Here is a 22777-nt window from a genome sequence, read left to right as displayed (position 1 = left end):
TAACAACAACAATAAAAAAACTCCTATTCCTTTCTTACCGACCTTCAGCCTTACTAAAACTTCTGAAGAAATTACATCAGCATTTTCAAACTTAAATAAGTATGTACAGACTCGTATAGCTACCAACACTGCCTCAATTCGTTAAGGGAAATTTTCCTATCCTAAATACACGCTGCGTGTACGTACAAATTGAAAGGGCCTTTAGTCATACAAAACAATTACCGACAAGTACTTTTCCTATTAACTCATTTGCAGCGCTGTAAATTGCTCACGTGACAGCCACCAAATGGGTAATCAAACGTTTGTGTATAAACTGAGAGCAGAGCATAAGGGGAAAATCCCAAAGCGAACAATGACACTATGACTTTCAGTTTCAAACTAAACAGAAATACTTATTAGGGTTGTATATGTAGTATGTATGTGTGTGTGTGTCTAACAATGCATTGTAAATCACAAAAATTTGTAACTGTGACATTATATGACTGTAGGTATGCACATACAGTTGTCCACAAAATAATAGCAGTGCGATATGTTCAGCAGTTTTGATTATTTACCTTTTGTTTATTTAATGATTATTATTTTTAACCGACAACCAAAAAAGGAGGAGGTTATCAATTCGAGGGAATATTTATTTTTTTATGTATGTTAGGCATAACTTTGGACCACGTTAACCGATTTCGATAATTCTTTTTCTATAGGAAAGGTAGTGTCTCACAGGTAGTCCCATTTTTGGTTTAGGTCCGATCATTTGATCATGAAAAAATCAACGGTACTCCTAAATTTTCATATGAGAATTGAAGTCGGTTGTGTTTTTTACTTAAAAATTACTTGTTATTTTTTATAAAAGTCTAGCAAGTTATAGAACAAACACCATCTAAATTCACATTTCAAACCATGTACAAAAACTATAAAAATTCGAAAAAATACTCACCAGAATTTAAAGCTTTTTTTTGGAATTAAAAAAAAATGGTATTCAGTTTTATTGTCCATTATATTTTAGTAAAATACCATGCAAGTTTGAAGTTCGTAAAAATCCTATTGAATTTTGAGAATTTTTTTGCTTGAAGCTGTTTCGCATTTTTTCATACAAAGTATGTTCGACAATTTTCTTTTATATGGAGGACGCTGCCAGGAAATAAATTGCCAAACATCACAGAGATTTTCACCAGCTCGAAACTTGCACTGCAATTTAATGGGCTACAAAATTGCATCCCCTCAATTTTTTCTAAAATTTAAAATTAAAAAGTTTGAAACTTTAGTGACACTTTGGATAATTTTTTTTTTTAATTTTTTTTTTTTTAATTTAAAATGTTAATTTATTTGGTGGTTTGTTGTATAACCAGCTAGACTTTTATTAAAAAAATAATAAACATTAAATAAACAAAAGAAAAATAGTCAAGACGTCACACTCCTATTATTTCGTGGACAACTGTACAAACATTTATACATAGTATGGCCGCATAATTTTTAGCCAACATTCCATTATTTACTTTCACATACAGAAGTGCTGTAGGTTCAGCAGTATGTTTACCATCTGCCATGAAGACATTGTCTACATATGTACGTCAGAAACTATTCAAGTAAGACGCGTGGATTGCCGCTCAACGATTAATATTTACTAGTTAGGGGTCTGTGACGTCTGCTATAATTCCGGCTCTGAATTACATCAGCCAATTTGGTAGAGAGACAAACCAAAAAAAAAAAATACCCTCAGACACAAGCCCGAAAATGCTCTTGAAACAAGCGTTGCAGGCCTAAGCATGCACGCATACATATGTACATACATACATATTCACACATATGCATATTTTACTCAGGTTCATGTCGCATATATGTATCCAAAATGAGCAAACAAGAGCAGCCGATGAAGCATTTCTTGAAACCTGACCCCCGTAATGAGGGTGAGATATGTGAAGCGCCCAATACATGTATATGTAGGTATGTAGACATACATACATATGTATGTGTGTAACAACAACTAAATAACATGTAGAGCAAACGATGAACGAACTAGCTGAAGGTAATAATGCGTTCAAGTCAAGCCAAGAGTCACAACAGCTACAAACAAAGTGGTAGAATACCTATATACATACACACATACATACATACATACTTGAGTACAAGTATTCAAATACTGAGCAACATGAGCCATTGCTTGAGCTCAGGAGAATTTCATGCGTTCGTCTCGATTTGGAATGCAATCAGCTTTGTGTGAAACAAGGCGTAAATTATTCAAAGAGTCAATTTACTCCAGTTACTACATATATGTGTGAACATTGCTTTACTATTGAAAAGAGTAATCGTTTACCTGCGCAGCTCACCGCAAAGCTACATTCACACACACCACGCTCAGCCTAAAACAACCGTTGTGCTACAACTCGGGTTTCAAATGGATCGGAGCGCATAAAAAAAAAGCAGCAGCACATGCAGTTTATGTTTCGTAGGTGGTTTAGCAGCAAATTTGTTTAACCAAGACTGCGGCGGCACCACAACCGCTGCAAAAGTGGATGACTCATCTTTGGTGAAATTAGTAAAAATTTAAGTATGTATATGATTATACGAGTCTACATGCATGCATATATTTGTAAGATCATACGTATGTATGTACATATATACATATGTATGTACGTAGTTGTATTTGTTTAGTAGCAGACGTCATGGAATGTGCCCCATTGATCGAGGTCAATGGTAGTAGAAGGCTAAGTGTAACTAAGAGACGTTAGTGCACAGTGTCTTAGATTGGAGAAAACTGTTGCTGTAAAAAGCCAAAATGGGTTCTTATCTAAACTCTTTTATTTGATGTCCGATTCGTGCGAGTGTTGGTAAGTGATGCCTCGATATAAACAAAATTCAAGTGTTTGGACAAATGCTCCATCTAGATGGGTTTGAAAATGCTTTATGTCTTAGTTATGTATATGTAGGAGTGTTGCCACCTGTTTAAAAATCAAGTTCAACTTAAATAAACGCAAAGTTGAAATATTTATTGCGATATGGCTGTCCGACTAAAGAGATTGTTGTGTGAATATATTTTGAAGAGGGTTGCCACATGTTTACAAAGTTAAATTCATTGTTTGCAATAGGCGAAATAAATTACATTATAGTACATTATAGTAATTTATTTCGCCTATTGCAAACAATGAATTTAACTTTGTAAACAAAATGGCTTTGAAAAACTTTATTTCTAAATTTAATGTGGGAGATTTGCCACCTAGTTTAAAAACTAAATTAAGGTTTAGTTTGAAACCATATTAAACAGGGTTGCCACCTGTTTAAAACATGGATATCATCGAAATAACTTTAAAAAGCTTTTATTGCTAAACTACATGAAGGAGGGTTACCACCTATTTAAAAAATGGAATTCAATTTAAATTATAGGAATTAGATTACATAAATATGTATAACAATATGGGTGTCAGGCGAACAAGTTTAGCAAGGTTTTGGTTTTATTGTATTATGATCAGGGTTACCAACTGTTCGAAAAGCCGAATTTAATTAAAGTATGCCTAAGTTAGGCGCTGGACTTTCATATGTATCTATTTTAATTTTTTAGGTAATCATAAAGAAGAAAATTAAGCTTTAGATTTACATTTTTGTATGTGAAGTTTTCGGAAAATCTGCAAAACTTTAGGGACGAAAAATCATGAAGGCATCCGAGCTTTCGAAGGCATCTTTAAAAAAAAAAAAACAGAAAAATGCTAAACGAATGATTCCGAAAAGTCCCGAAACTTTCAAATATGAGTTTTTTCGAAAAATCTCCATAAGTCAAGAAAAAACCGAAAATTCCTGAAAAAGCTCAGAAAAAGTTCGAAAATTATGAAAGTTACCGAAGTATCTGCCAAAGTCCCTAAAGATGCCGAAAATTTTATAAAAATCCGGCAAAAAAAAAATCCGAAAAAGTCCCGGCAAAATCCGTACAGTTTATGATAACTAAATCAGTATCCAAAAAAATCCAAAAACTACCGAGAAATTCTTTAAAGGCCTCGAAAATTCAAAAACTTACGACTTATTTTATTTTATTATGAAAGCTTAAAAATAATGGTGTATATCGGAGCCCTTGCGAACGCGTTCGCGTATCCTGGACAACATGGGTAACCCAAGTGCGACCAGCAGTAACCAACTCGTTTGGTGACATCGGTCGTGGCATAGGGCGTATTCGGTTTATTTGCTAAAGTCTGCGGCATCTGTTCATCAAGAAGTGCGGCTGCAAACGAGCGCCCGTCTTGGGGCAAGCGGTGTTTTTTTTTTAATCCTCGAAGCAATGGGGTGTTTGGACCTGCGACATAAAGCTAATTTTCACTGAAATAAATAACTAAGCCTCGGATGAGGCCCCTTCTTTTGATCGCATCCGACAACCATTTAAAGGAGATACAACTGGAATACTCGAACCCTTAGCTGGGAAGATACTACTGCTCGGCTGGTTGACATCCTCGGGGAAATTAAGGCTGACATCAGCGCCATCTAGGCAATGCCATGGACGGGGAGAAGCAATAAACGTTAGTAGTCTTTCGACCTATACCACAGCTGCCTGGTGAAAGGAGCGCAAGTTTCGTGTCAGATTTGTAGTAAAAGAGAGATTCCATCGCCGAGATTCCTGTGGCTCATTATGGTGAACGAGTTTCCCACAATTCGCATGAAAGCGAAAATCTTCCATATCTCGTTCTTTTGAGCCCACGAATCGACGGGAGAAAAGAACGAGACGTACAAATATCTCTTCTATAAGCGCTTGAAGCTCGAATGAGAGCAAAAAACGTAGGGCTTGCAGTACAAGGAAAGCTCAACGTCGAAAAGCTGCAATTACAATTAGCAACCAGTGAAACAGATGCACCGGAACTCCCAGTCGACGACGACAGAGTCGATGGAACACCTCTCGAATATCAGGAAGAAAGAATAGCAATTTCGCGGCTGAATAACTGCTATGCAGGCTAGGGTCGGGGCATGCCTGACGGACGACTGGAATTTAAGTGGGCTTTACCCAATCCACTTGATCCGCCTTCCTAAACTCACTTCAACAAACTGATTGGGTCTCATCAACTTAGTTTTGGGCCGTGGCGTGGAAAAGACTCGCGTGAAGAGAATCGACACACACCATCGCTTTGTCTATTTTAAAAACGCTCGTCCGCAATTGTTATCCCCCCGAAAACACATCGGCTGTTTAAAATTACAAGATTCGTCAGAATTGGAAAGGACTTCTCCAAGTCGGTCGATGCCAAACGAGGCTTCGAACAGGGCGACTTGCCAACAAGTGCTATATGAGACTGGGTAATCAATTTAGAAGCAAAGTTCCCTCGCGTCGTACAAAAACCATACATAAATAACCGATCATTTCCGTCCTTAGAGTGGCTCGCCAGTTCTGCAAGTATTCAATGCGGAGTACTAGGAGTTACTAGGACTCACTTGGCAGAAACGACTGTTTTACTGATTTAGTGTTACGGGTATTACTGAAAAACTTTGCTTTAGGTATACAAATGGCAAATCTGATAGAAAAAAGAATATCCATGCTGAAAGCCTAGTAAATGCTTTGTACTGTGAAGATTTGGAACCACTGTACAACTATGAGTGCATAACATTTATCTTGAAGTTGTTATTGTAGTAAATTGGAAAAAAAACAGAATCTTAATTGGCAAAAAGGGGGCTTGTTGCTCATAGACATACACACATACAAACATATATAGATCTCATACTTGCACAGATACAACAAAGATGCACTCATACAAACAAAAGCATATTGACACACATATGTCATACGCCCATGCATATGTACATATGTAATTACTCACTTTACCATTATCATATTAATTAACAAAGCGCAATAGGCAACGCGTTCAACAGCGTCATGAGCATAACAAGGCAAAATCGTACGTCAAACAGTCGAAGCTTTCGATATAATGAAAAACACTATCGCTGGAGAAGCTTGTTTAGTACATATATATGTACGTGTGCGTGTGTTGTTTTTGAGTATGAATGTGATGAATTTCATACTTTTCCATACACTCGTGAGCATTTGAATGGCTACAAAAAAATGTTGGCGCGATATACGCGAAATACATAAACATGTGTGCGTTCACTGCGTGCGTATGAGGGAGTGAGGTCCAGTAAGTCCGTGACTTTTTAATCGACGACTATTTTCAGCAGTTGAAGCAACGCACGAACAAATTTGATTTAAAAAACGTGTTTATTGTATCGAGAAAATCGGCCATAAACTAACTACAGTACGCCCTCGGCAAAAGCAGCACCTCGGTTAGAGCAACTTTCACAAAAATTGTACTTCACTAAACGGAACTTTCATTCTATAACTCCTTATTTCATTTAATTTTTGTCTTCAATGGATGACGAAAACTTTCTTTCAATAGAAGGCACCTTAACTCTTCAAAAGCTGAGAGTATCGACCGGGGACAAAAATGTATTTTCAAAGAAAATAAAAAATCTCTCAGAAATCGAATTGAAAAATTTAAAATTTCGATGAACATTTCTTGATATTTCTTGCATTTTCTGCAGTTCTGCATAAAATTAATACAATTGATTCTTGTGGTTGGTGCTGTTGAGTGAACTATATTTTTAATAGAAAAATAAAAATTATTTGGTATAAAAAATTAAATCGTCAAAATGTCAGAGTGTGCATATTTTTGACGATGACTATATGTACCAACACCTTTGGTTTCTTATCAATATCTAATTGTTTTATTTCATTCAGCTTAAACAGAATTTATTCCCAAGCGAAAATGTATTAAAAGTAAAGAGAAAGGCTAAATGGCCCAATTCTGAAACTTTGAAAATCAAAAGAAAAGAAGAAATATCGATGTTTCTCCAGATCTATTAAACAGAATAAATAGATTAAGAAATTTGGGCAATATGGAAAATTTCTGCCATAAAGGTGAAAGATATTCCATTTTGCTAATTCTTTACTATTTTTTTTGACAGGTGGCTCCCTCTTCAAAACTTTTTTCGTAATGAACTTTTCTTAAACAGCTTTCGTTTGACATTCATATTGCAATATTGACTTTAAATTTCTAAACAGCAGCCCTCTACAAATATATTTTTTTTCTAAACTAAGCTTTCCCCGAGCGATATTTTCCATATTGAAACCAAATCTCTTCCCACCAAGCCATTTATATTTGAAAACAAGAAACCATTAATGGGTGATTATATACAAGAAATATGAGGAATTGGTTAACAATTTGACGAAATTTTCCCAAAGCGTTTACTTATACATAGGTGCCTCAGGAAAGCATTACCACGTTATTGAGCCTGCCTAAAAAATTGTCCGTTGGGTTGTTTTCCCATTCAAAAGTACCTAACCTTGTTAGCTAATAGATTGGCCTTTCTCGGCATCCGTGTGAAAAACACCACTGTATACATGTATACATGTATACATTGCGTTGTGGAGGATATATTTTCTCGTTCTCGGCTAAGAAACGGCTCAAAAGTTGGAACACTGGGAAATAGCAAATCAAATACTCGTAGCAAATTTTTCACCTTTTTCGCGCAAACACAAACTTAATCATTCAGTTCGTTCAGTATTTCGAAACAGTCCGCCAAGTGGTACCACACAGTAGAGTTGCCGTTGAAGTTCCAACGCGAGAAACTGATAGAGTCAAGGACTTATTGACACACCCTCGTACATACATACATACATACATACAAACATCCATACACATGTTTGTGTATGTATGCAGACGAAGCACTCTGCTCTGCTCAATCAACGAATGAATTGATTTTGGGGGCTCGTCTCGCAGCATTTATGAATGTGACCTCGTAGTCGTCGTGGTCGTCGTAGTCGTCGTCGGCGCTGCTACTGCTGCTTCTGTCGCCAATATTATCGCCGTGCCTCCATTGCTGGTGTAGTAGAGCGTACATATACACACATACATATGTACCACACAGTAAAGTATCTGGTTAACCAGCATATATATACATACATATGGATGAGTACATTTGCGTATACGCAGTACGAGTAGTAGATATGCAGTTGTATGTTTAGCTATGTAAATATGTACATATTTAAGTTTATGTAAATATATATGTATATATGTATGTATGTACATCAGACTGAAAGATGCACGTAGAGATTACACCTCGTGATTGTTTAATATGGCTTCTGTGATGTACAGTATATCACAAAACTACATAAATAACTATGTTTACTCATATCTGCAAGCATTAGGGTGATTAAAAAAAAAAAGTCCAGTCACTCCGCAGAACTGAAGAATATCGAAAATAAGGAAACTAGTTTATAATTTTTTTATTTAGAAATCTGTTAGTATTTAATCGTGCCGTCATATCTTTAAAGTATGACACATGTATATGAGCAAATCTCACGAAAACAAGTACAAGTACAACAAAAAATAAATGAAATATTGAAACCATTTTAGCCTTAAAACCTTTATTTAGGCGGAAAGGTACCGAAAACCCAAATTTTTTCATTGTCACTCGAAAAAATTATAATGCTTTTTTTAAATAACTTTTGGAAGTTTGCAAATATAATGTTCATATTAGAGGCAATGGACGTTTGCATCAAATACCACATATCTGCAACATTTCAAGAGTGTGCGACCAATTAAAAAAAAAAAAAAAAAATGGTGGCATGCAGCATCTGTGGATATCTTTTTTAAGTTTTTATTTAGATAGAATTTCGCGATGGTATCTTGTTCTTCATACAAAACTGAAGATAATGCATTTTCTAAGATAGGTGTACATACATATTTCCCTCTTCGACCAAAACCACGTGAGATATGCTCATATGTATGTATGTATTTGATATCAGCAAATTACATTTTTTCGCAGAAATGCTATAAAATTAAAAAAAATATATATTTCTTGACTTTTGAGGCCACATTTTTAATGAAGACAGCTCTGTAATTCCTCTCCCGTTGAAAAAAGTTATATTGATTATAAAATGCGTGAAATATCGCTCTGACTTTTCATATGATCCAATTACATATTTACGTTAGGGTGGAGCGGACGTCAATAGAATACCGCTAATTTTTTCTTGAAATCGGTTATTGCTTTCTGCGTCCACGTTTTGATTGAAGTTTTGAGGTTTCGTAAATTTTAAACAAATGAAATTATTTTTAGAAAAATTCTAGTACCTTACTCGTGATTTTCAACAATTTTTTTGTTGAAGATGTTGCTCATTTTCTCCGTACAAAACCAACGGCGAGCATACTTTTTATCGAACAAAATGTAAAACACCATCAGCAAAAAAAAAATCCGCAAAAACTAACCAGAATTGGTATTTCGAAAGGCAGAATTTCTTGTTTCTGCACCACCCTAATGTGTTCTGTACCACCGTAATGTGGTGTACTGCAATAACGACATATCTCAAAAGTAAAGAAAAAACTATTTAAGGGCCTCATGTCTCTAATACATGTCTAATTCTTACTACGTTCTTTAGTGAGGATTTGACAAGGATTTCAGACATGAGCCACTTAACAATAGTTAGGGGGTTTTTTTTTAAGTTTTGAGCTGTGTCGTTATTACAGTGAACCATCGATATGTACATGTATACATGTATATGCATATGTATGTATCTGAAAAAAGTTATATCGTTTACTACCCTTATCACCAACATGGCAATAAAGCTAATAAAATAATAGTTAAAAATTTTAATTTACCAATTTTTTATTCATAAAAATAACTATAATGCTATTTAACAAGAGAATATCAGAAGTATACCACATTAGCCAAACTTTTGATTTTATATTTACAAAATAATTTTTTTTTATATTAAAATATTTATAATTTATTTAAAATTTGAAAACAATTTTTCGTGGATAAAATATGATATGTTGGTGTCCGGTTATAATATGAATTTAATCTATTTATTTCTTATTGCGTTATGTTAAACCATATTTGTTTTTCCATCTTAAAAAGTTCCACTTTTGGAAAAATATTTTCTTTTCCCATTCATAATTTTACAACTTTTTATCTAAAAAGTGTTTCCACATGTCATAAACTATTTGATGGAAATAAACGCCTATACCACATTACATCCCTTTCCTCCATGTAGAAATATGTACATTACATTAGGGTGGACCAAAAAAAAATTAAAGTCGGAATTTTAATGCCCTCAACCCCTCAGATTATTCTACATCGAAAAAAATTATACCTCTGTTCTTTTTTTTAATAAAAAAATATTTAAAGGTCGCTCAAATTGCTCAAAGTTTTCCCCGAGTATTTTGTATGGGGAAAAACAGATCTTCGTAGAAATGGTGTAGAATTTTTAAAATCATACTTTTCGATTGGAAAACTTATTATTAAAATTTTTTTAGTACCCCTAAAAATCTCAAAAAACTCAATGGGAGACCCCCAAAAATGGGTATTATTATACTTCTCAACTATAACTACTGTTAATTGAATTTTTTTATGCTGTGAATGAGCAAGTACATACATATTTATTTACCCACTTTTTTATGCAATTTAATTCCGTCGACTTACATTTGTCATTTGGCTGGGTGGACCGTCATTTGCATGGACATAAAATTGCATGGACTGTATTTTGGCGTGCGTGCTTATTTGCACGGCTCTCACACTGCAATGCAATTTGTCAATGACAGCGTAAATTTTATTCATTTATTTATTGAAAACGATGCAAATAATAATAAATGCAAATTTTTGTGTAAAATGATACGCATATGTTTGTATGTGCCTGCACTTGTCCTGATGCATTGCCGCCTCCCAGCACGTCCGCCCATTCTTTATAATTGTCAATTGATTGCAGATTTCGATAGTAATCAATTTTTTAATTTTTTTCACATAATATACAGATATAAATATGCCTGCATAAGTTTGTATGTATCTATGTGTTTAATGTATGTGCATATGTAGTTCGATTTTAGCTTGCGTGCGCCGTTGCACATTTTGTCAACCGATTACATTGTTGACGCACTCGATCTGTAATTTTGGCCACAATGAAGCAGCAAGACGATGTTGAAAAACTCACGTAGTCAACAGTTGGCCAGCGTCATTTGAAAAGCAAAAAAAAAAACGCTAGAATTAATCCTTCGAAGTTTGTACATACAGTGAAGTGCAAATCTAAGCCAACAGTAATTTTTGTTAAATATTTGCAAGGCTTTTAAACTATTTTTGTTTTTTAATAAAAACCAAAAGCATATTAATCATAGTTTAATTTTTTAAGGCCCACTGCAGCTTTCAAGAAAAACCAAAAATCTATCTTCTAACAAAATTTCTTAAATAAATATGCAGCTCTTAAGAAAAAAAAAATGCTCGTATATGTATGACTATAATTCTTCAAGAAAATTTAAAGTACTTTTCCTAGCAATAGAAATAATAAAAAAAAATTTCTCGTGATTTTTCTTGAGAACTGCATACGCGCTTTTATTAAAATTTTGAAATTGTTGGCTAAGCAGTTTTACAGCCTGTTAAATTTTTTCCCAAACAAGCACGATTTTTTTATGGAAGAAAATGCGCAGACCAGTGGCAAAGAAATAAAAAAAAAATCAACTTCAGTTTTTATAAATTCAGCTTGTTGTATGGAAAAACCCACAAAAAAATACTAAAAATCAACTCGATTTTTCAGCCGCTTAAAATTTACACATTATTTAACAGGAAATAGAACTGCATACCGCGAAATTTTCTAAAAATTCAGTTTAAAAAATTTAAAAATTTTGATAAAAATTTTTTGAATCTAAGCTCTGTATAAAAATTAAAAGTTTGATTTATATGTTTTTGGTTAAAGCGTGACACTTGTTTTTTATAAAAAAATAAAAAAATAATGTTTGCAAATATTCAACAAAAATCACCGCCGACTCAGTTTTGCACTTCACTGAACAAATGTACATTTGCACAACCAGAATTATGAATGAGTCGCTTAAGTGTACATACAATACGCCCTCGATAAAAGCAACTAATAAAAATTCGGGCAGTTGCATTGATTGAGGTTTTGGCAATAACCGAATCTCAAAAAATATCCGTCTGAAACGAGAATTTAACTTGAAGACAAAATTTTAAACGTAAAACAATATTGTTCCTAGTAAGGCAAAACAAAATCATTAATTTCATACACTTGAAAAATATTTATATGCTCGCAAAATCGAAATATGTATTTTTTGGTTAATTTGTTTTAAAAAATTGGGAAATGTTCATTTGCATTTTCTTTGAGCGTGAATTAAGGTGCCTTCTGTTGAATCCGAGTTTTCTTCAGTCCATTGAAGAATAGGATTAAGAAATTATGAATAGAAATTTGCGTTTAGAGAGGCAGAATTTTTTGAAAAGTAGCAATAACTGGGTCACTTAGTCAATTGTTGGCTTTACCGAGGACGTAATGTATGTATCTACATAGTATGTACATACATATATACATAAGTTGATTGGAATTTGGCAAATTGGCCCATGATTCACTTTATCTAATTTTTCGCAGAACAATAAGTATCATTATTAAAGTAATATTAGTCGATAGCTGTCCGAATTGATTGAGTAAATGACAACAAGCGTAACATACTAGGCACTCACTTTTTTATTAAATTGGCAAATAACTCAACTCAATCAAAAGAGCAAATTAGTGAAAAAATTTCTTCATTATATTGCCATTTATGAAATATTGATTTTTCTATGACATTTAATTCGTTTCGTAAATTTACCTTGACTAAAATTAAATTTCTAGGCATCTTAATTGTGACTATTCACATACATATGAATGCAAGTACAGGCACCAGGACGTCAGTAATAAAAAATGAATTAAAAAATTCAGTGAAATGTGTTAGAGAAGAAGTTTGGGTACCAAATTAAAGAGGAAATCGTGTAGAATTTAAACGGGTTCAAATTTTTGGTGCAGAAGGACTGGTAAGTATTGAAAATGTTCTTTTAAAATTTTATCCTAGAAATTTCGCTTTTGACATAATTATATAAACTCGATAACATCCCCAAATTTCGTCCTTCTAGGGAGTGTGATAACGACATCTCGAAAATCCCGTGATCGTAAAAGACGAAAAAATTAACATCCCTAATCCCAAAGGTAAGAGTATGTCAAACCAAAGTTATTCTGATCCATAAGTCTTACGTCTTTTCTTCTAAAAACGATGGAAATAATCGTAGACAGGCATATCAGGGATAGTTTCCTTGCAGGAAACTCTTTGCATAAAAGCCAATATGGGTATTTCCATGCAGCCGTACGCGACATTCGTACGCTTATGGAGTAACATAAATCTCTCAAAAATAGAAGTTACGGAAAAACAGGATTACGGTTATGTTGCAACCCGAGGGTACTATGTTTAAGAAAAATATAAGCAGCCTCGAATTTTTGGTGTGGAAAATATCCGTTCAAAACAAGATGATAACGTACGCGACGAAAAGAAAGAAGTGTTTTTAAGGCACATTACATATATGCGAAAGTCTGCGAATCATGGGAGTTTTTCTTTTCATTAAAAACTCCGAAACTACCTTCCTGTACCTTTACAATCCTTCCATTTTTTAATAGAAATTATCTCTGGATAGTTTCTATAAAAAAAAAAAAAACATAATAACGTACGCGACAGATTTTTCCCCCATACAATATTTTTACTAGTAACACATACTAAATAAATTTTTTGATTTAATTTTTTCAGTTCTTCTCTACACCGTTTCGCGTTTTCAAAACCTTTTTCCGCCATCTGAATACGAAATTTAAACTTATAAAGCCGTTTGAATTCATTTTCTTGCATTTTCGGTTTCATTTTCATGGAAAGACCCATATGTCTTTCCTCGAGGAAGATCTTACATATGTATATCGACTATAGTGGCAATTTTGTGGAAAAACACATAAATATCAGAACAGTCTTTCAAAAGAACAAGGACACATAATGCGATTTCGACTGAAATCCTGTAGAAAAGTTTGGGTTCGGAGGGAAACCAAAATTCAATTCCTATAATTTGTAAAAAAAAATATGTCGTTCCTTTCGTTTTTTCAACAATGTTAACAATTAATTATCTATGTATACACACACTTACATAAAAATCCAAGGGTCTTTATCGACGTCTTCGACGTTATGCATATAACTCGGAGTCGGTAACAATGTTTAACCGGAGATAAGTGTTAACCATACATTGAGTAACCGGCTCTAAAATTCAATATTTTGCTTGCTAGTCGGATTTTATATTTCAACTCAATGGGTAAGTAAAAGGTCTGAAATTTTATGAAAAAGCAATTGCTTAGTTTTTATTTATACGGACCAATATGTATGTATGTATGTATGTCTATATATAACCACTAGTTTCAGTACCGAATACGCAACACTGCTGACTAACATTGATGTCACTAGAGGCAATTTACAGCACAAATAGCAGAGTGAACGGTGCAACGAAGCATACTTTTAGGACTTCAAATTCAACTATCGCCGCCAGACAATTGGGAAGCCAAACAATAAGTATGGATTCTAGTAAGTTAGATGAAGAATGAGTATGCATACGTACGTACATGTGTATTTAAAATTATTTTTACCACAAAGATGTAGTTTAATGATTTTATTCATAAAAATCAGAATGAGTAAGTTCAATTTCTATTTTTAGGGCTTTCCAATTTATAAGTCAACAATCAAAGATAGACACATGTCATTGCCTCAATTCACAAAGGCCCTAACCAACTAATATTTATTTTACAGAAGCCAAAAAAATTGTAAAAATCAAATCATGCATACATATAGGGTTTTTTAAAACGTGGCATAACTCCGTTGGTTTTGGTTTAGTTTAAAATTTTTAGTGAAGGTGTATTTTAATATATCCCACCAAAATCTGTGAAAAAAGCAGTTTCGAAAAGAGTGTTGGTTAGGGCCTTTGTGATTAAGGTGACGATATGTATGTAAATATTTTTGTACAAGTACATATGTATATATATTTGTGTTATAGTTAGTATCAGGCTGAGCGAGCTTTGCTCGGAGAAAAAGGATATTCTGAGGTAAGGCGTTTTCGAACCCACTGCCGAGAAAGGTCGATATGTAATATTTTTACCGGTATAAATATTTCATCAAAATTTCGAGCTTTTTAATCTGAATCTTTACAAAATTTTTGTGTATACAGTTTTATAGCCCATACAAGTCTAGTCTCGTGAAGTACAAGTTTAAAGAGTCTAAAAACTCGCGCTGATTTTTAATATTTTTTTATTTTCTGAAAAATGTTTGCAGTTTTTCCATATAAGCGTGAATTTCTTATGAAATAAAATGTGGTTCGTAACAAAATTTCAAAACGCCTAAAAAATATTAAAAATTAACGCGGTTTTTAGCCGAAACTACACGAAACTGTTGTAAAGATTCGGAGTCAAAAGCTCGAAATTTTGATGCAAATTTTATGAATTTTCCTAAATCTTGTATAAAGTTTGAAATTCCGATTTATATGATTTTGTCTAAAGCTTGGACAATATTTTTATAGAAAAATAACAAAAAAAAAAATTTACTTGAAAAACGTTTCGAAAAAAAACACAAAACCTGAACACTTGTGTAAGTTATTCTATGTTCGAATATTTTTTTTGTGTGGAAGAAAATAGTATCATCGGGAAAAAAAATATTCACGCGAATTCTTAGCCTCTTAAAACTTAGCCACTTAAATACTTGTAGTTGGTGTAAAATGTTGGTAAATTTTTTGTAATTTTTAAAAGTTTGAAATTTAGACTTATTTGGTTTTCGTTAAATAACGAGCTTCGTTTTCATAAAAAAGTAATAAATATTAAATAACGAAAAGAAAAATTTTCAAAAATTGTTCTTCACTTGACTATCTAACGGACAAATATTCAAAAAATTAGTGTTTCATACAACCACATCATCATAATTCATCCAGCTGTACGGATCGTGCCACAAAACAACATTGCTTATAATATCGGAAATTTCTTCAAAATATTGTAACGCCACCACCAAAGCAAATGTGTTTTTAAGGAAGATATGGGCACCATAATCACTTGTATCTCTGTTTTTTATTTCAATTATAAGATGCCTAGTCAATGGGTTGAGGATTACGGCAGCCTTACGCTAGTATAGCTTTTGAATTTTTTGAATAATCATTTTTCTTAAGTGAAAAAATAAAACTCAAAAATAATCATTAATTTTGAGCAGAAAAATAAAAATCAAGTTTTTAATAATAAATGCTTCCGGGTGAAAAAATAAATGTCAAATATTACTTATCATCTCTAATTTCCATTGGTTAAACTCGAAAAATAAAAAATCATTGTAGCTCAGAGCAGGGCGAACGACTACAAATATGTACAGTATCGGACATACAATTTGCAATAAAACTCAAAATTATATGGTTTGCCACTTACAGTGGGGAGCAAAAATGCGTAAATGGTTATTTTTGCTAAATTATTTGCAATTTAAAATTTTTTTGTTGGTTTTTTTATAAAAACATGGTTCATGCTACAACCAAAACCATATAAATCAAGCTTTCAAACATTATACAGAGCATAGAAAAATTCAACAGATTTTCATTAAAAATTTGAACTTTTCAATCAGATACGCGGTTTTATAGCCTGTTAAATTTTAGTACAATAAAGTGCAAGTTTCAAGCGTCTGAAAAATCGAGTTCATTTTTAATATTTTTTTGCTGACGGCATCTGCGGGTTTTTTTCATATAACAAGTGGAGTTTATAAAAACTGGCATTATTTTTCTTTTTTAATTTTCTTTGAAAATGGTCTTGCGCATGTTCTTCCATACGAAATTCATGCTTATAGGGGGAAAAAAATGCAAAAAGCCGCCAGCAAAAAAAAAAAATTATATTAAAAGTCAACACGACTTTTAGCCGCTTAAAACTTGCTATTTATTATATTAAAAACTCTAAAACGGAAACCCAAAAAAATTTATAAAAATTTAGATAAAAAAATTCAAAATTTGAATGAAAATTTGTTGATTTTTTCTGAGCTCTCTATAAAGATTGAAAACTTGATTTTAATAAAAAATAACAAAAAATAATAATTTAACTTTAAAAACCTTTCGAATATTTAACAAGAATTCCGATGTACTCATTTTTGCTTCCCATTCAATTTAATTTCAATTAAAATACAGTTAATTCTGTAACACTACTCATACAAAACCACATTTAAAACTGCACATGTAGAAAACTAAATAAAAATTTAATAAATTATAATAAAAATTTTTTAACATTTTTCTCAGAAGTGTTCGATTTTTTTTTAGTACAATTTCAAGTGTCTAGAAATTGCCGTTATTAAGTTATAACGAATAAATAAAATTTTTTTTTGTATATGGAAGAAAATCGTAATACTTTTGGCAAAAAAAAAAATTCTAAAAAAGTGAACGGTAATATTTAGACACCGGAAACTTGCACAATATTATCACAAAATTTAGATAATTTTCAGTATCAGATTTTAATAGAGATCTACAAAAAAAAATCCCAAAGAAATCAGATCTCAGAAGCTCTGCTGCGAAATTTTGTTGTTCAGTGTAATCCTTAAGGCCTTTAGAAGAAACTCGACGTAGTAAAAAAAAAAATAACTCATCCTATCCCATTAAAAATTAACTTAGTTATTGGACTTTACGTTCCAAGAGACAAAACTCAATTATAACAGTTTACTTAAACCTTCGTTTCCAAGTATAACCGAAATAATGTTTACGCCAATATTTATTACATACATACTTAGCACTTTTTGAATTTTTAAGCTGAATACAAACAAAAAAAAAACGATTGGTATCATCCGGCCCTTTTCGAAAATCTTAATAAGTAAACAAATGCTAGCGTGTTGAATGATTTTTAAAGCAAACATGAGCATATTTACATATGTATGTATGTATATGTATATAACTTCATAAACATACCTGCATTATATTTGGCTTGATGTTGTTGTTTTTGCTGTTGAATATTTTAATGCTTTCAAGCTGTCAATCGAATCCTTAACGAGCTTTACTTGTGCTCGTATCTGCTGCGGCTGCTGCTGCTGCTGCTGATGTGTTTACTTTAATGAGAAGACGCTTGACGATGTTCTGATTTTTCGAATTTGTTTATCATTCGATGTTTATGTTCTTGTTTGGTGTTCTTTTTTTCGTATATGTAAACACTTGAGGCAGTTTGTATATTTTTTGAAAGTTTTAAAAATTGCGCGCTCACTTAAAATTGTCACTTCACACTTAACACTTTCCCAAACTCAGTTACTTTGGTGTATGCTTTATGTACCTTAAGCCTTCTTTATTGTTTTGCAAAAGTAAATTTTTTTTTTTAATGATATATTTCTTTGCGTTAAGTGTGCTGTAGATCTCACTTAGCACATCCTTTGCCATGAAATTCTTCAATCGAATTGTGAATTGTGCACCGGCATTCAACATTTTTATATCAGAATCAACAAGTATCCCTCCACGTAGCTACCGTTAGTGACGGCGTAGCGCGCAGCGCAGCCTCTGTCGCGCTGCTGCCATCATTGCCACACGAACGAGGCGCGCTGTGGGGTCTCCTATTCGGGGCGGTGCGCAGCATTCAAGCTACTCTGCTTATGCGTGTGTTGAGTCGGCATCTACATACATATGTATCGATTGGTATGGGTGTGGGTGTGTTTGCATGGAGTTCAATTATGGCCGCTTCATTTGCTGTAACGGCGCGTCAATGGCGATTGTGATGGCCGCCGCGGTGCTGCGTTGTTGTCAACCACGAGCCGACATACCGATGCCAGTTATTTCTCGCCGCTTCTAACTGCCGCCAACGAAGTTTTCACTGTTGCGGACGACGCCGTTTGCAATTGTATTTTGTCGGTGCGTGTTGTTATAGGGATTAGTGCACTGCACGAGTATGTTAGTGCGTGGCTTCGCATAGATCGTTAAAGTCCATAGTGTTACCAGATAAACTACGTTCTCATTAGACAGCTAATCATTGAGTACGTCTACCAATGTTAAAGAACATCGCAGTGTTCTTGGCAGACTGGAACAGCCGGTTGTAACCTACCTTCGGGGCGGCTTCCAGATTAGGCAGAAGGCCGGCACTTTCTCTATCAGCATAGTTTCCGATAGAGCGCCTCCTTGGTAAGCTTTTCGAACTCTTCGTTGCTCAGGACGTCAGTGTGTCCCGGAACCCAGTACAGTTTTTGACACTATATTCTTGGCCGATAGGTCCGCCTCCAAGAGAGGCAATAAGGTGTCTCGAGGATCATTGATAGCCTATATAGACTTTCTATTCATTTAAGAAATGTTTTCTTCGCCATTGCTGTCCACCAAACCAATACCCCATGAAACAGTATCCACCTGACTATCACCGTGAAGATCCATTGAGAAAGAAAAGGCGATAAGTGCCAAGTGCAGCCGAGCAACTCTTTCCATGCATACCTCTCCACCACATTGAGGCGCCAAGGCGGCTTACTATCGAGTATTATGCCAAGTTACTGGTGCTTTGCTTCAGCTGGATAGTGACCCCATCCAGTTTAGGCCTAGACCAGTACCAAAAAGTACCAAATATTCGATATTTTCTGCTCCACTTCGGTTGCCCAAACAGTATCTCCCGTGTAGTTCTTGGCTCATAAGTGAGCTGAGTATGGACAGACACTTACCGCTTACAATGAAAGAAATATCATCCGGAGTTTGCAATAAGTGCGGCAGGTCCTACATCCATTTTCTTTCGTAGCCTGTTGACCCTCAGCTCTGTTAACCGGTTTGATAGTCTGCCTACCCCACTGCGTCGAAACACTTCCGCTGCTCAATATACTGCTTTTCCAATTCGAAATTACAGGATGAACCTGTCTTATTGTGTCTTTGAGAGCACTGCCACGCGTTTTTCGGTGTATACGTCTATTAACCTCTCCTGGTTCTTTTGAAGCAGCGATGTTTGGCTAGAGGCCCAGTCTTCGGAGTATGCGTGCCTACTTTGGTAAAAAAATCACCCTCGAAGTCCTCCAAGACATTGAAACGTAGGTCTGCCTTAAACAGCCTTCAGAAATGTTGCACAACCAGCCCCTGGTCTTCTGAGCCGTCTTCTGTAACATCGCCAGAAAAATATCGTTCAGACCCGGCGAAAAGAGTTTAGATTTTCTCCTAGTACTAGTAAAAGCTTATGTTATGATTTTTTGTAAGTAAATTTTTAGGACAAAAAGTTACAATGAAGAAGCAGCGTTACCTCATTTGAAACAGTTGCAGAGCATTTGCATTCAAGTGGCCACAGCAAATGTGGAAAAGATATTTTGCCAAATCCATTTGAACAAAACAAGAATTAAAGTAGTACTTCCAGCACTCTGTGGTAATTTTAGTACTAAAGATTTCTTGGAAACTGGAACTAAATTTGAGGTATCGAATCAAATGCTCAAAAGAATTTACATAGCAATTTACGAAAAACTTCATTAAAACCAAATGAGATTTAAACGTTCCATTTCATCGAGTCTATTTTTGTTTAGTTAAGTATAATTTTAACGGTTTATGTTATTCTATTTGATAATATTGGTTTATGTTATTTATGTTTAATAAAATTAGAAAACCTTAATTTTTTAAAAACTTTCTTCGGTTTTGAAAGTTACTGAGCCGTATGAATAAAAACTAAGCAATTGCTTTTTCTTAAAATTTCATACCTTTTACTTCAATTTTGTTTGAATAAATTGAGTAAAAGATCTAAAATTTTAAGAAAAAGCAATTGCTTAGTTTTTCTTCATACGGCCCAATGTTTCTTGGTCGAAAATGAATTTGTATACCGAAATCTAATTAAAAAAAAAAATTATCTGGCAACACTGCGTACACGCAATGTTTACGCTCTCTCTGCTCACCGATGTTGCGATGCGGCGCTGCCAAATTTACCGTTTAGTAGTGTGTACTCACCGCATCAGCATCTGCGATTATTAAAGTGTTACCTTTTTATGTATGTAGTCGTGCAGGCCTCTAGTAGGGATGCATATGATGTTGGTGTGTTGGGGTTAGTGCGGTGGTCTCACAGTCTGCCAGTGGGCCAATGTGCATGCATGAGTGTGTGAATATATTCTTGAGTAGGTATGTACATACTAGGAATGTTAATCCCGGGATCCCGGCATTTTTGAGGTCCCTAAAATCGCGGGATTCTTGGCAAATAATCCCGGGATGCTTGGCAAATAGTCCCGGGATTTTTGGGATTTATAATTTGCACTAATGGCGATAATAGAAACTCCTTTTCTTGACCAGAATTTGCTATACATATTTCTTTTTTTATTTAATAATTAATATTTTTTTATAAATGTCTAGCTCATACATATAACACTGTGTGATAGTAAATTTTACACACAAAAATTAATATATTCGCGAAACCATGGGCCAAATATAGTAAAATTGCGTTTTCAATTTTTCACTCTGACGTAATTAAAACTGATTTTAAAAATTTAGTAAAATGTGCTTAGAAAAAAAATTATGGATATCATATTAAAGAGGAAATTCTGAGGAATTTAAACAGATTCAGTTTTTGGTGAAAAATGACTGGTAAGTATTAAAAATGTCGTTTTAAAATTGTATCCTTGAAATTTCGCAATATTTGTTTTTGAAAAAATTATATGTTTAGGACTTATTTAAACTCGATAACATCCTCGAATTTTGTCCTTCTAACTTTATCAGCTTAAAAAATTACCTATTCGTCCTTGTGAATCCAAAAAAATTCCATTAGTTTAAGTTCTAAAAAAAATTCCTCTTTAATTTGGTACTCATATTTTTATTCCACATTGCATTGAATTTTTTAAATAACTTTTTGGAATTAATCATATATTTGAAATTACAAAGTCCTTTAAAATAAATCATGACGTCAGAGAGAAAAAATTAAAACGCCACTTTAAATAAAAAAGTCGGTTTCAAACCCATTTATTTATTATTTATTTTATAATGGGAGAGCTTCTCAAACAAAATAAAAGCTATTTTTTTCGATTTAAGTTGTTGAAAAATAATAAATATCTAAGTCCCGGTACTAATCCCGGATTCTCGGGATTGTGATAACGACATCCCGAAAATCCCGGGATTGTAAAAAGTGAAAAAATTAGCATCCCTAGTACATACGTATGCATGGTACTTTTCTGTTCTCATTTTTGGCGGTTAATACGCGTGATTTTATAAGCCGCATGTATGTAAATACATATCTGTGGCCATAAGCAATAACCGCCTAAGTCGAAAAACCAGAATTCAAGAAAAATCATTTCAATGATTTGGATTGTACTGTTGACCTTATCGTGAAATCCAAATATGTTCGTCTTAAACGTTTTAAATTGCCTAGCTAGCGAGATGGGGATTTCACATACACATGGAATAGTAGTTGAAGGATGCCATAGCAATTATAACTCAATTATTTCTTAAGTTGACTTAGGCGGTTATTGCTTATGACTCGTATGTAGGTATATGCACGTGTACATATGTATGTATGTTAGTGATCGAAACGATTGAAAATTCTGCGCTTGCAATCGAATTTTTTATCTGAACGCAAGAGAATGAAGTTTTTTTTTGTACTTTACTAGCTCCAGTTTTGATTACTTTTAAAAATAAAAAACCAGAACACCAGTATTTAGATTATATGGATGTAATGTTGCATTATTCGCAGACACTTTAAATAAAAGTAATTTGTAGATTTTGAAATAAAAACAAGTAATTTTTAGCAAAAAAAAAACCGATTTCAATATATATATTTCATGATCCAGTGATCGGATCTAAACCAGATTAGTATGCGACCACCTCTGAGACACTACCTTTCCGATGCAAAAAGATGGTCCAAAGTTATGCAGTAACATACATAAAAAAAGTTTCCGACGAACTGATAACCTGCTCCTTTTTTGGATGTCGGTTAAAAAGCAAATACCATTTGTCGCTGGTTTTTCTTTTTTTGTTGGTGAAGGTAACCTTGGATTCTTCTCTCATTGACATTTGTTTTTTGGTATTTTTTTTT

This window comes from Rhagoletis pomonella, unplaced genomic scaffold (assembly GCF_013731165.1).
Source record: "Rhagoletis pomonella isolate Grant_MI unplaced genomic scaffold, Rhpom_1.0 Rhpom_scaffold_00011, whole genome shotgun sequence".
In the NCBI taxonomy this organism is placed as follows: Eukaryota; Metazoa; Arthropoda; class Insecta; order Diptera; family Tephritidae; genus Rhagoletis; species Rhagoletis pomonella.
This window is presented reverse-complemented; position numbering follows the sequence as displayed.